Consider the following 14,695-nt stretch of genomic DNA (forward strand, 5'->3'; position numbering starts at 1 on the left):
TCCCCAGGAGAGTCTAAGTGGGGTGAGCCACAGAGAGAATATTTCCCTCAGTTTCTCTAACAGGTTGTCAGTGTTGTGCCTCTTCTTAAAACCTGTGATACATAACTACACACACTCGGCAAAGCTTTTACAAATTATCTGCGGCACAGGAGAGTACCACTGGACTGTACTTTAATAGCAGTACCTATTATTTTTGGGTACAACAACAGTGAATGATCGTAGTTAGACTTTTAAGTAGCAGTACAAGCTAGATTTTTTAAAATTTTGTAATATTTTTTTCCAATTATTTTTGGAAAAAAATTTTTTTTTTTTTTTTTTTAAATTAATTTTTTATAATTTTTTTTATAAAACTACATTTTTTTTTTTTACTTTTGGATAACTTGGAAATGACAATGCCCTTAGCAGAACAGGCCACAGGACACAGGAAATAGAGAAAGAAAGAAGGTAGCAATAGAAATGGCAGTTCCTCTTTTTTGGAACTGCACAAACAGTGATGAAAATGAAGGTGGAGCTGGTGGCATGGGACGGTCCTCTTCAGAGGATAATCTCCTGACCAGCAGGTCTTTGCACCGCTGTAGACTTGTGTCCGCCGGAAACAGATACACAACATACGCTTTAAACCGAGGATCGAGAACGGTGGGCAGAATGTATTCCTCTGACTTTAAAAAAACTGACCACCCTCGGATCCTGGCAAAGCGTACGAAGGGCTTCATCCACAAGAGCTACATGCTTGGTGGAATCGCAATGGTGTACCAGCTCCTCCCTCACTTTCTCCAGCTGCTTCTGCAAAAGCCTGATCAGGGGAATCACCTGACTCAAGCTGGCAGTGTCGGAACTGACTTCTCGTGTGGAAAGTTCAAATGGCTGCAGAACCTTGCACAACACGGAAATCAGTCTCCACTGCGCTTGACTCAGGCGCATCCCCACTCGTTTTCCTATGTCATAGGTGGCTGTGTAGGCTTTAATGGCCTTTTGATGCTCCTCCATCCTCTGCAGCATATAGAGGGTGGAGTTCTAGCACGTCACTACCTCTAGTTAATTTAGATTGCAAGGCTTGTAAATACTTTGAAGATAAAAAAAGCAGGCTGCACAGACTGTGGAGCTAGAAAGTTAAATTAAATGGAACACGTTACTTTGGTGGCTATCTATGCCCCCCCCCCCCCCCCCGCCCTACACTTGTAGTTGAATATAAAAAAAGCAGCCTGCATAGACTTTAGAACTAGAAATTCAAATATACAAAGAAATGGACAAAGACAGTTTGGTATCTGTCTGCATCAGATCCCCTCTCCACTAGGAGTAAAATAGAAAACTATTCAGCCGTTATATAATCTAGAATATAAATAGAAATGGAGAAAGGCAATTTGGTATCTGTCTGCATCATAATCATCAACATCCTCCTCAGCGCCAGCTACATCAATATCCTCCTCCCGGTGTACAACATTTACACCTTCTTTAGCCAAATCTGTAACTGGACTGTGGGTGATCCTTCCAGCATATGCAGAGGGCGTGCTGCAAATGGTGGAAGGAGCCACATCTTCCCGTACAGTGATGGGAAGGTCAGGCTTCGCAACCACCAACATCCTTGGACTCGCCTTGGGGATTTGTGATAATTTCTCTTTAGAAGGCAGAGATGTTTGCTGTGTTGTTGCTGACAGCATAACACTCTTAAATTTTTTGTAGGGGGGGGAGGAGGGCTTAGTTCCTTGGGTGAAGCTGAACCACTAGTCATGAACACGGGCCAGGGCCTAATCCGTTCCTTGCCACTGCGTGCCGTAAATGACATATTTGCAACTTTACGTTTCTCCTCAGATGATTTTAGGTTTCTCTTTTTGCTACTTTTTGAGAACTTGGGCTTTTTGGATTTTACATGCCCTGTACTAGGAGATTGGGCATCGGGCTTGCCAGACAACGTTGATGGCATTTCATCGTCTATGTCATGACTAGTGGCAGCAGCTTCAGCATTAGGAGGAAGTGGGTCTTGATCTTTCCCTACTTTATCCTCCAAATTTTTGTTTTCCATTATATGTAGCACAAGAGAGCGTACCCCTAAGCCACACACACTTGGCAAAGCCTTTAAAAATTATATGCGGCACAGGAGAGTACCACTGGACTTATACTGCTGAATCAGTGAACTTTGTAATAGCAGTACCACTGGACTTATACTGCTGAATCAGTGAACTTTGTAATAGCAGTACCACTGGACTTATACTGCTGAATCAGTGAACTTTGTAATATATCAGTACCACTGGACTTATACTGCTGAATCAGTGAACTTTGTAATATAGCAGTACCACTTGACTTATACTGCTGAATCAGTGAACTTTGTAATATATCAGTACCACTGGACTTATACTGCTGAATCAGTGAACTTTGTAATATAGCAGTACCACTGGACTTATACTGCTGAATCAGTGAACTTTGTAATAGCAGTACCACTGGACTTATACTGCTGAATCAGTGAACTTTGTAATATAGCATTACCACTGGACTTATACTGCTGAATCAGTGAACTTTGTAATATATCAGTACCACTGGACTTATACTGCTGAATCAGTGAACTTTGTAATATAGCAGTACCACTGGACTTATACTGCTGAATCAGTGAACTTTGTAATATATCAGTACCACTGGACTTATACTGCCGAATCAGTGAACTTTGTAATATATCAGTACCACTGGACTTATACTGCTGAATCAGTGAACTTTGTAATATAGCAGTACCACTTGACTTATACTGCTGAATCAGTGAACTTTGTAATAGCAGTACCACTGGACTTATACTGCTGAATCAGTGAACTTTGTAATATATCAGTACCACTGGACTTATACTACTGAATCAGTGAACTTTGTAATATAGCATTACCACTGGACTTATACTGCTGAATCAGTGAACTTTGTAATATAGCAGTACCACTGGACTAATACTGCTAAATCAGTGAACTTTGTAATATAGCAGTACCACTTGACTTATACTGCTGAATCAGTGAACTTTGTAATAGCAGTACCACTGGACTTATACTGCTGAATCAGTGAACTTTGTAATATATCAGTACCACTGGACTTATACTGCTGAATCAGTGAACTTTGTAATATAGCAGTACCACTTGACTTATACTGCTGAATCAGTGAACTTTGTAATATAGCAGTACCACTGGACTTATACTGCTGAATCAGTGAACTTTGTAATATAGCAGTACCACTGGACTTATACTGCTGAATCAGTGAACTTTGTAATATATCAGTACCACTGGACTTATACTGCTGAATCAGTGAACTTTGTAATATAGCAGTACCACTGGACTAATACTGCTGAATCAGTGAACTTTGTAATATATCAGTACCACTGGACTTATACTGCAGAATCAGTGAACTTTGTAATATAGCAGTACCAATGGACTTATACTGCAGGATTGTTTTGGGATATTTTTTTTTTTTTTTTACAATTACTTTTTTTGTAATTTTTTTTATAACTTTTTTTGAAATTTTTTATAATTTGGGAATAATGGGGAAATAACAATGCCCTTAGAAGGACAGAGCACAGGACACAGCACCACTGGTCTGAACAGGACACAGCACAGGACCCAGCAGCACCACTGAACTCAGAAGGACAGAGCACAGGACACAGCACCACTGGACTGAACAGGACACAGCACAGGACCCAGCAGCACCACTGAACTCAGAAGGACAGAGCACATGACACAGCACCACTGGACTGAGCAGAACACAGCACAGCACAGCACAGCACAGAACTGAACAGCACAGCACAGCACGAGATATAGCAGGACAGAGGACCACCTAACACAACCTCCCTCTACCCTGATCAATGCCCGAGTGAAGATGGCAGCGACTAGCGGGGAATTTATAGGATCCGAGTATCGCGAGATCCGACAGCGGGATTATGACTCAGAGCCTCGGTTTCAGTTTTGCAATTGGCGGGAATACCCGGATCTGTCTCGGATCTGGCTCGGATCGGCAACGTTCGGGTGGGCTCGGATTTCAGATATCCGAGCCCGCTCATCTCTAATTAGAAGGATGTAAAAGTAGTGGAAATTAATGAGGGGGGGATGTAGTAAAGTGTTACAAGTTTGGATGTTTCTGTCTCCACCATACACAGGTGAATCTGTATACCTGAAAAAGTGCCTTTATTGGGGCAGTTCCAAAACCCAGAATAAATGGCGTAGTGTAGGAGTGTTCTTATGTGAAGGGGGATAAATGGAAATGTATTACACCCCCACATATTCTGCAGTATGTAAAAGATTTTTATTGTCAGACATCCCCGCTCCCCAATCATTGATAATCATTCCTTCTGCTTTCCTCGTGATAAAACTAACTGCGCCCCCTATCTACGCAGCCATGACTCTGGTGGGGACTGTCCTACATAACCAGGGACTGCCGGGGCATATGGGTAAGGCCATAGTTGTCCTTCCCCTTTGGAGATGGGCCCATATAGAGTTCTCTAATGTGGTGGATTAAACCCTGTGGGCTCTGGGTGGAGATAACGTCACCCCACTCCATGTGTCTCACTCTGAATTCCATAATATGTACTGTGGGCCCTTCCTGAACCTTCATTGTCATCAGGAAATACAGCAACCCCTTCACCTATGATATATATTCCATATATTCAACAATGAACATTCATCATCATCATCACCATTTATTTATATAGCTCCACTGATTCCGCAGCAATGTACAGAGAACTCATTCACATCAGTCCCTGCCCCATTGGGCCCCAGAACTGTGAGGCAGAAGTGCTAACCACTAAGCCACCGTGCTGGCCACATTAAGAACATATCCCCATGTTTATTGGAACATGGACTGAGCTCCACACTCCAAGGTCATTCTTACACAACTGAGCTTGGATGGGCAGCTCCTAAACACCCCCCATTATAATCTGCCACAGCAGTGTCCTTATTTTATCAGGTCTGCCTCTTTCAACAGGCCCTGGTGACATGACGCACTGTGACATCACGCACTTGACATCATAGTGAGTGACCACACTGCCCAGGGACAGTGCAGAGAGGCAGCTCAGAGAGAGCGAAGAAGTCAAACACACAGCTGTGTTTTTCATAAGTCTCTTAATTGAAAGCTGTTTACAGGAGTTATGAGGTGAGGTCTAATTGTGAAGGTGCATGTGATAAGTATGAGAGAACCTGTTAATGTTTAGAGCACAGCACAGAGTATATCAGGAGATGAGTGATGTGTTAGTGAGGACAGGACTGCATGTGACAGGGGCAGTGACATGATGTGTGGATGGGAATGGAGGCAGCAGGAAGCCACAGACTGAGAGTTATATAGTAGAAGGAGCAGGTGCCCCAGCAGCACAGAGTATTTAATTAGATGATTTTGTGGAAGTTGTGGGAGGCAGTGACCTGTCCTCTCCCTGATAATAATATATAGCCCACTGCCCAGTGTAGATTCTCCTTTCCTGTATGTAAGTTTAAATATTTGTTTTATTTTATGTTGCACATTTTAAACTGCATTGAATGTGAATAATTAAATGTAAATATTCCATCATTCGCTCTTTACAGAGATGATTTCTATTACGTGCTGTTTCTGAACCCTGCTATCATCTTATCGCAAAGGGGAAACATTTGTATTATCAGCAAACATTAAAGTGATAACGCCACAAAAAGCTAAAATTATATTATAATAAAAGAAAAAAATGAAACGTACCTGCACTCACCCAATCTGGTGCGTCCTGTGATGCCTGTAACGGCTGAAACAGGAAATCCCTTATTATGGTCGGGGTGGGATTTTTTTTCAAAGTTCTAGTGGTGTTGTCAAGGGCCCTCCCCCCATAGTTGTCACACTCACAACCTGTAACTGATAGTTATTTGTACCATGGATCCCTTTTCCTGTTGCTCACCGATCGGACTATGCCTGGCTGTTTGTCTGGCACTGGTGTATATTATATAAGCAGGTAAATAAGAATGTATTCTCTACTTGTCTATCCAGGTCGAATAATGATGAGCTTGAGACCCTGTGGAAACAACTGGGGGAGAGCCGGCAAGTGGAGGCAGAAGAACTGTGGATCAAGCAGCAGTTGGTATGACAACTATCTATAACCATTTGTATACATACAAACATACACGTACAGAGGTAATCACAACACGGTGTGGTCATGCCAGGCTGAGGGGCGTGTGACGGTCTCTGGGGCCGTGCTAAGCGCTTCTGAAGCATTAGGCTGTCTCCAATTCCCCTTCTCTAACAAACCCCTAAAATTGCTGCGTACCTCCCAACTTGTCTGGGGACAAACGTGCCGACTGGTGGAATGGCGGCACAGTGGCGTCAATTCGTGACTGTCCCACCTAAATCAGGACATCTGGGAGGTATGATTGGAATATGGCCACTGTGATACTATGAACCATGTGTGTGACATGTCATTGTGCATGATCCCACGCTATATCTTCATGTGTAGCCTCCAGCTTTCAGGAGCGCTTTATATATTTATATATATACATATATATATATATATATATATATATATATATATATATATATATATAGCGGCAACATATACACATTACTCTTACGGAGACTATATACATTCACATCAGTTCCTGCTCCGACATCCGCCTGGCAGTGGGACACTAAAAGGTTAATATCCCTCACCATGCGAACGGCTGGAAACTGACTCACGGTACAGATTCAGTTTCATATTATTCACATTATAGACGGGATTAATAATGTGATGCCCACTGTCTGTACTGAAAAATAAAAGTACGGAAAGTGTGACATACATTTATCTGTCTCTCTCTCACTCTCTGTCACTCTCTCTCGCTCTCTCTCTGTCTCTCTCTCTCTTACCCTCTGTCTCTCTCTCACCCTCTGTCTCTCTCTCACCCTCTGTCTCTCTCTCTCTTTCTCCATCTCTGTCTCTCTCTCTCTCACCCTCTGTCTCTCTCTCACCCTCTGTCTCTCTCTCTCTCTTTCTCTCTCTCTCGCCCTCTGTCACTCTCTCTCTCTCTCTGTCTCTCTTTCTCTCTTATTTCTCTCTCACACTCTAAAACTGACCTTATATCTGCATTATTCCCTGGACAGGAAAGAAAATGCGACATCCTTGAAGGAAGAGAGGAGCTGCTATCAAGCCTGGTCAGTCCATCATTATATCACTTAATATTCCAATGTGATGATAGTCACAGCCGTGGTGCACTCTCTCCTCGCAAGTGTCCCATAAGACCAAAACTGAAGCTTTGTTCACACACTTTATTACTGTAGTATATACAGCAATCATCGTGGGTGTATTATATACCCAGCAATCACCCCAGGTGTATTATATACCCAGCAATCACCCCAGGTGTATTATATACCCAGCAATCACCCCGGTTGTATTATATACCCAGCAATCACCCCGGGTGTATTATATACCCAGCAATCACCCCAGGTGTATTATATACCCAGCAATCACCCCGGTTGTATTATATACCCAGCAATCACCCCGGGTGTATTATATACCCAGCAATCACCCCGGGTGTATTATATACCCAGCAATCACCCCGGGTGTATTATATACCCAGCAATCACCCCGGGTGTATTATATACCCAGCAATCACCCCGGGTGTATTATATACCCAGCAATCACCCCGGGTGTATTATATACCCAGCAATCACCCCGGGTGTATTATATACCCAGCAATCACCCCGGGTGTATTATATACCCAGCAATCACCCCGGGTGTATTATATACCCAGCAATCACCCCGGGTGTATTATATACCCAGCTATCACCCCGGGTGTATTATATACCTAGCTATCACCCCGGGTGTATTATATACCCAGCAATCACCCCGGGTGTATTATATACCCAGCAATCACCCCGGGTGTATTATATACCCAGCAATCACCCCGGGTGTATTATATACCCAGTAATCACCCCGGGTGTATTATATACCCAGCAATCACCCCGGGTGTATTATATACCCAGCAATCACCCCGGGTGTATTATATACCCAGCAATCACCCCGGGTGTATTATATACCCAGCAATCACCCCGGGTGTATTATATACCCAGCAATCACCCCGGGTGTATTATATACCCAGTAATCACCCCGGGTGTATTATATACCCAGCAATCACCCCGGGTGTATTATATACCCAGCAATCACCCCGGGTGTATTATATACCCAGCAATCACCCCGGGTGTATTATATACCCTGCAATCACCCCGGGTGTATTATATACCCAGCAATCACCCCGGGTGTATTATATACCCAGCAATCACCCCGGGTGTTTTATATACCCAGCAATCACCCCGGGTGTATTATATACCCAGCAATCACCCCAGGTGTATTATATACCCAGCAATCACCCCAGGTGTATTATATACCCAGTAATCATCCCGGGTGTATTATATACCCAGTAATCACCCCGGGTGTATTATATACCCAGCAATCACCCCGGGTGTATTATATACCCAGCAATCACCCCGGGTGTTTATATATCCAGCAATCACCCGGGGGGTATATAATACTCAGCAATCACCCCGGGTGTATTATATACCCAGCAATCACCCCGGGTGTATTATATACCCAGCAATCACCCCGTGTGTATTATATACCCAGCAATCACCCCGGGTGTATTCATATAAACACATCAAGTAGTAATATCTCCCAATTTCATAGAACATAAACACTCTCAACCATACTTGCCTACTTTTTAAATCTGTAATCCAGGAGATCCAGAGTACAGATCATGTGACTGAGGGTAGCAGGAGGCGTTGCGACATCGTTACGTCACTATAGCCCCGCCCCTACTATAAAATACAGAAATTCAAGGCCCGGGAGGTTTGCCTACTCTTCCGAGAGCTTTGGAGGACTCCACGAAATTTGGGAGCCTCCCGGAAAATTTCGGGAGAGTAGCCAACTAACTATGCTCTCAACCCAGAGCTTTATTTATCTCTTTTCAAGGTCTTCCACAGTAGTTTGCATGGAGACGCTCTGTCCTCTGGATTATTGCCCCAGTGTCCTAACTGCTATTGTATCAGGGCCCATCGTTCTCGTTATCCTACAAGACAGTGCGCTGAATCTGTCTCCTCTATCTAATGCCCACATTGGGCCTTACTAGCATAAAAAAGTCATAATTTCTGGAATAAATGGCTGCAGTGATTTATAAGTAGATATTTATATAATATCACATCAGAATATGCTACAGAACTCCAGATATAATAATAGTTGTACAGTAAAATTCTACAGTAAAACAGTGTTACAGTAAAATTGGTCAAATTCTGTCATTTGTTTAATAAAATAGAGGACATCCAGGTGGTCTTACGTTTACTCCGTCCAAAAAATCCCCTACGTAGTCTTCTGTTTGCCAAATAATGTTAGACAGTGACAGGGAACGATCCGCACTTATTCTGTTCATTTATAGTCTGATTTATGGTACAAATCAAAGCCTCCTAGAAACTTGGACACAGCGGCGCAGCAACATAACCGTACCCTGCAAATAAGCCCCTTTGTGCGAGGAGAGGGCACTACACAATGTGTTACACAAATATACAATATGGTGTGCGCTACGTATTCATATACTCAGATCTAAATGTAAATCTCTCTATATTGCAGCTCAGCAGCTACATGAGGGAGAATGATCTCCTGAAGAATAGGCTCACCAGGCTGCGGCTGCTGGCCACAGAGCAGGAGGTACAGTATAACAGTTACTATAAAGAGGTGGCGCTCAGGTGGTGGCTTTGCTTACATTACCCGTGGTGCCGCCACTTCAGAGCTGAGGGTACATTTTACACGGCACTCAGTTCATAGGTGCAGAGAGAACATGACACAGCTGTGTGACCAGTAAATAACATGGACTCATGTATGTAGTAACTGATAGCCGGGCGGGATGGAGGAGCAGGTGCTTTGCTGCCGGAAATATTTTATTGTGTTTATTACATGTGTGTCCAGTGTAAAGTGTACAGACATGTAAATGTGTAATGTATTTATGTATAAACAGTTGGAGAAGTGGCGATATGGCGATACCACCATATACACCCCCACATCCACCTCTGTGTATAACACTTATGGATTCCACTCACCCAGTGGTCCAGTAGAGATCTGGGGGGCCCAGTGTAGATGGTGCTAGACATCAGGGACAAAATAATGTCAGTCTGGGTGAGAGATATTCTGCTCCATCTATAAGATCCAGCTGTGTCCTGGGACCAACAACTTACCATTTATTCCATCTCCTGTCTACCTGCGTTCAGCTACCCGGCAGTACCAATCCAATGTAAACGGTCAGAAGGTTTTAGCAACCAGCAAAGAGGTGCTGCAGCAGCTACACCCCCGAGAAGTGTAAGCGGCTCCTGGTAGGCTGGTGATGGAGCTTGGTGGTGACAGTGATTACCCACCTAAAACACGGAATACGTTTAGTTTAGTTTGGCCAATGGGGAAACTAGGATTAGTCAGTGACAACAAGTTGCTGAAAACCAGCAAAAAATATAAAGCGTTAAGGAGGACGGGGCGTCACAGCACAGACAGGGACTTGTCGCTTAAAGTTTTTATGTAATCAAAGGCGAAACGTTTTTCATAGTCTGGATTGGTTGTCCCACAATAGGTCCACGTTCCAGTATCTGATATATCAGATATAGAGATCATACTGAATGTCTGACCTGAGTGATATTTATATGGTTGTAATCCTGCATAATATCAGAGTGGGTTCTTGTTTCATGTTCTATATAAGTTGCTGCTAAATGAACTCTTCAAGACAAATTTCTAGACCAAATCAAAATATATATTTTTTTATTAAGACCAATTTGTTAATTTTTCCATTAAATTATTTTCTCTCGTTCTGCTGTAAAATGTATAGTAACCTGGTAATAACCTGCGGGGACAGACTGTGGCCGGCTTATCCGAGTCCCATGGAACTTGTCCTATAGATTTGTTGTGTATAATTTATTTCACTCTGTGTCTCTTTCCCTAGATTATCAACAGGAACCTGCGGGAGTGGCAGCCGCAGCCAGAAGCACCTTCTCTGTTAGTATCTATATGGTTTATTCCATGTACACATACATTCTATACGGTTCTAAAGAGGAACATTTGTGTATATAATCAGTGCTGTCCATACTGCAATAGAAATATCAGGAAGTCTTTAAGTCCTGTACTGGTGACTCCAGACAGGATCTGTCTATACTGTTCTATTAATTGCATTCAGGCTCTGTCTGTAATTTTCTAAAAACTCCAGAAATATCTATTATATACTGTTAAATTGTTGCTCATCCTACATTAAAAAAATCGTATAAGAGAAACCTCTAGATAGGAACTATGACCATGGACTGTGTCAGTAACTCTTGTGAATAGAAGACATAAGATTAAATAATAATATTTTCTGGTCCTTCAGGATGAAACCTGTGGAGGAGGCTGCGGAAGATCCTGCAGAGATGGTGAAGACTGAACTGGTGAGTCCATGTCATCAGCCCCTTCCTCTATGTTATATAAAGTGACATCATATTTACTGTCAGCAGTAAGACATTTGTACCTGCCACCTCTGTCACAGGTCATCTTTTGTTACTACTAAACATCTTCTATCAGAACGAAAGGTTCCCATCCCAGGAGAGGGACAGATAGCTAAGACGCTCTGTGTGCTAATAACATACGTGCTCTGACCCTACCTCACCAGGTCTCCTGCACCACACCAGAGCTCTCACTAGTATAGTGCATTGACGTGGAGCAGGAGGCCAGCAATGGCAGTGATTAGCATGATACCTGGTGGTTACAGTCATTACCATGAGGAAGGACTTCTCTTTCTTTTCCCTACAGGCTGTAAGCTCTCTAAGCTGGGCGTACATTGCAGCAAGACCACCATCAACAAAATTGTGGCCAAGATCCAGGCACTCTGGCCAAGCAGCCAGTTTACCTCTGGCTTACACTAGGGTCTGTTAGTACAGTTGTATGATGACCAGAAACACCTAACTATGCAGGATATTGAACTAGTTGATTTCAATTGGATTATTAGCAAATAATGTGGTGTTCATTTTGGGGCAACTTGCTGCAATATGGGACCAAATGGTCAATATCGTAGCATGGCCGGCCAACTCTGACTTCCCTAACTTCAGTGGCTGATCTTGTGTCGTACTCCTCATAATCCCACCACTGATTTTCCTTTAGGAGCGGCAACTGCAGATGAAAAGTGCTGTAAAACGTAAAGAGCAGAAAAGGAGCAGCATTGCAGGACTGAGGTAAATTATTCTCCTATTATTATTTCAAAATGATTGCAACTGTTCATCGCTATAACATAGTTTCTCTTTCAGATTGCTATTTAACATCATATGCAATCTCATGCGCTGGTCCTGCAAGCTGCTGCTCCTGTCTGGCATTCTGCTCCTGCTCTTCTATGTGCTCCTGCAGACATACGCGCCCGTTACCACCAACTGCAGGAGCTGCACAAGAGGGATGATGGAGACTATGGAGTTAATCCTGAGGCCCTACCTTGCTATCAAGGTTGAGGGCCCAGTTCCCATATAATAGCTTGTCCCATCAGGAGAAAGGGTGCAGGCTCCTCTACCTGGTTGGTCTACTCCTTGTCCCCCAGTCCATACGGTGTAGATGTCCTGCTGCAAGGAGGCAGTGACCAACAGGAGAGGTTGTCGCTCTCTGTAGAGACCCATTCGTTCCAGCTCCAGCTGGGACGTATGGATCTCTACAGAGAGTGACGACCTCTCCTGTTGGTCACTGCTTCCTTGCAGCAGGACATCTACACCGTATCAGATGACTAAGGTAAGAACTGGACCTGTGAGTCAGACCAACCGGGTAGAAGACCCAGCACCCTATACTTTCTGCACCTCCCTCTAAAACATCTGCACCAGCATAGGAGATCCATACCATCTGCAGGAGCTCGCACAGGAGATCCATACCATCTGCAGGAGCTCGCACAGGAGATCCATACCATCTGCAGGAGCTCGCACAGGAGATCCATACCATCTGCAGGAGCTCGCACAGGAGATCCATACCATCTTCAGGAGCTCGCACAGGAGATCCATACAATCTTCAGGAGCTCGCACATGAGATCCATACCATCTGCAGGGTCTCGCAATAAACCCATTGAACCAGAGTCTAGTACTGTTTCTTTCATACTGTCATTTATTGTTACAATGTCTAATTAAATATATAGATATACATTTCTTTAAAGAAGTTCCTCTCCCCAATCATTAACCAGCGCTACAGCTAGAAGCAGGCTCCCACTAGAGCAGGGGGGGGGGGGGCAATGAGCATGGAGACCCCCTCTCATAATGTGAACCAATACCACCCTACTCTTTTTTTATTATTATTTTTTTTTATTTCCGAGGTACATGACTCGGAATCACCCGGTGCAGTGCAAACTGTGCTGGGGAATTGGGACTTTGGACCCTTCCCAAAAGGGAAAGGGCCCTGTGCCTCCCCATCCTGTAGAAGCCAAAAGGCCCCAGAGAGGGAAAAAAAGGGAGATCTTCAGTCCCTCCTTTGCTGAAGCTAGGGAGGGCCCCTTTATATCACCGACATAAAAGGCTCCCTCCAAAAGAAGGGAGCCTCAGATGACTTGGGGAAAGAGGGTCGCCCATAAGATCCTATACCCAAACCCCTACCAAATGTGGCAAAAACAAAGACACATAATCAAAAGAGTGCTTGGTACCAAGTGTAATAAATAAATAAATAAATAAGTGCCATAAGGCCCCAGCCTTTCGGACGGAAATATAAAAATGATGCTTGCACTCGGCCAACAGGCTAGGGCGAAAAAAATGGTGCTGCCTGAAAATTAAAGGTGCAGAGGGCCTTACTCTGTGCACAGGTGCCTCTTTCTCCACAATGCATTTTTGGGCATGTAGCAACTCGGGCTCCAGGCAGCCGGCCTCTTGGCCAGAGGACCAGGTGATGGCCCATCGCCTACAGGGGGGTGTCTTTAAGCCCCACTGCATCCATGGGCATGTACACCCACTCTTAGCCAAAAGGCCAAGAAGCACCTGTGTACCTGCTCGTTAATGCAAATATCTAATCAGCCAATCATGTGGCAGCAACACAATCATAAAAGCATGCAGACAGGCTGAAAATTTTCAGTTGTTGTTCAGACCAAACACCAAAATGGGGAAGAAAAGTGATCCAAGTGAATTTGATTGTGGAATGATTGTTGATGCCAGACCGGGTGGTTTGATCATCTCAGAAAGTGCTGATCCCCTCTGGAGTTTACAGAGAACGGTGTGCAATGGTTCAAGCTGACAGGGAGGCGTCAGTAACTCAAATAACCAATGTGTTATAGCGGTGGTAGGCAGAGGGGCATGTCTGACTGCACAGCGCGTAGAGCCTGGAAATGCATGGGCTGCAGCAGCAGAAAACCGCACTGGGTTCAACTCCTGTCAGCTAAAAACCCTTTGATGAGCAAGCCCTGTTGTAATTATAATAACAAAATAACACATTGCATAATGGCTAACAGTACAGAGAGAACAGTTTTATATGTAAATTATATGCACAAAAGGGCAATCATGTGAAATCAAACTTCATCAAGACCTCCTAGTGTATGTTTAGCCAGTGCTTTCATTGTAATGTAGATCGCTGTATAACGATGGACTGTACTTAATAAGTGGTTGACCAGAGAAGAGGTGTTTTCTTTCATCCCTGCTACTTTCCAAAGGGGAACATCAAGCGTCGACCCTTTTTCATATGTTTCCGATTAAACAATACTGAGTAACTTACAAAACCTGGGAGAACCAACCTTCTCTATTGAAGTAGCTTTTACTGTCA

General features: G+C 43.7%; 1 protein-coding gene and 1 long non-coding RNA gene across 2 annotated transcripts in view; one reads left to right on the plus strand and one right to left on the minus strand.

Annotated features, from left to right (window-relative positions):
* The window catches only part of LRTM2 (leucine rich repeat transmembrane protein 2), a 733,960-nt gene that overhangs the window by 231,023 nt on the left and 488,242 nt on the right, over positions 1–14,695 (minus strand). The window lies entirely within an intron of this gene.
* LOC142150323 (uncharacterized) lies at positions 9,584–11,377 on the plus strand. Its single transcript, XR_012691081.1, has 3 exons — positions 9,584–9,634; positions 10,908–10,960; positions 11,325–11,377. It is a non-coding gene; the product is annotated as an uncharacterized LOC142150323 (long non-coding RNA).

The sequence above is a fragment of the Mixophyes fleayi genome, chromosome 4, assembly GCF_038048845.1.
Source record: "Mixophyes fleayi isolate aMixFle1 chromosome 4, aMixFle1.hap1, whole genome shotgun sequence".
In the NCBI taxonomy this organism is placed as follows: domain Eukaryota; kingdom Metazoa; phylum Chordata; class Amphibia; order Anura; family Limnodynastidae; genus Mixophyes; species Mixophyes fleayi.